This window comes from Paramisgurnus dabryanus, chromosome 20 (assembly GCF_030506205.2).
Source record: "Paramisgurnus dabryanus chromosome 20, PD_genome_1.1, whole genome shotgun sequence".
In the NCBI taxonomy this organism is placed as follows: Eukaryota; Metazoa; Chordata; class Actinopteri; order Cypriniformes; family Cobitidae; genus Paramisgurnus; species Paramisgurnus dabryanus.
Window position 1 is genome coordinate 32,337,895 of NC_133356.1, and position 954 is coordinate 32,338,848.

The following is a 954-nucleotide window of genomic DNA, read 5'->3' on the forward strand; positions in this document are numbered from 1 at the left end:
CCAAAGTAGTAGCACAACACGTCAGGTCATTTGCAAAATGGAACACTTTTGTCAAAACTATACATGACTTTATAAAAACAATATTTAGAAACACACACATTCATAAGACTTGAACCAGTTACACACTGCTGTTGCTAACCTAAAACACTTTTAGCAAGTCTAATTCTTATTGGTTAGAGTACTGGAAATGAAGTACAAAGAGAAAGCGCAACTATAGTTACCAAACACCACACAAGACCAATGCTACAGACTGAGGAAAATATCATTGATTTCTCTCCATATACCCAAATCAGTCAACATGGAGAATCACAACTAAACCCAGTTGTCCCAGTTGTGCATAACACTGTTAGCTCAGTAAACAACAGACAAACATAAAATACTGTATTCAGTACAGTTTACAATTACAGTAAATAACAATAACAACCATAAAAATAATCAACAAAAACTGACAATATTGTAAAGAAAATACTACAGTCATCCAGCATATGTTGTGTTTTGGTGCTGGTGTGCTGGTGACCATTCCCATGCTGGTGCTGGTTTAGCTGGTGGTCCCCAGCATACCAGCACCAGCATCCCATTCTGGTCATACCAGCAAGACCAGCATATGATGTGTTTTGGTGCTGGTACAGCAGGCTGGTGATCACCAGCTAAACCAGCACCAAACCAGCATGCTGGTCTGTGCTGTTTTTTTCAGCAGGGATACTATTATATCTTCGCCTAGCTGGATCTGGCCAGAGAATTTTGTCAACATAACAAGCAATTTCTTAATTTGCAAGACAATGCGTGTAGAACTGTCTTGAATGTTGAATCCATCCTTGCACAGCTACGGTGTCAACTTGGTCACATGCGTCCTCCATGGCCTGAATGAGGGGTACCTGAGACTGGGGCTGGAAATCGTAAACCTTTCACCACCATGCAGAGAAAAACTCTTTGATTGGGTTTAGAAACGGAGAG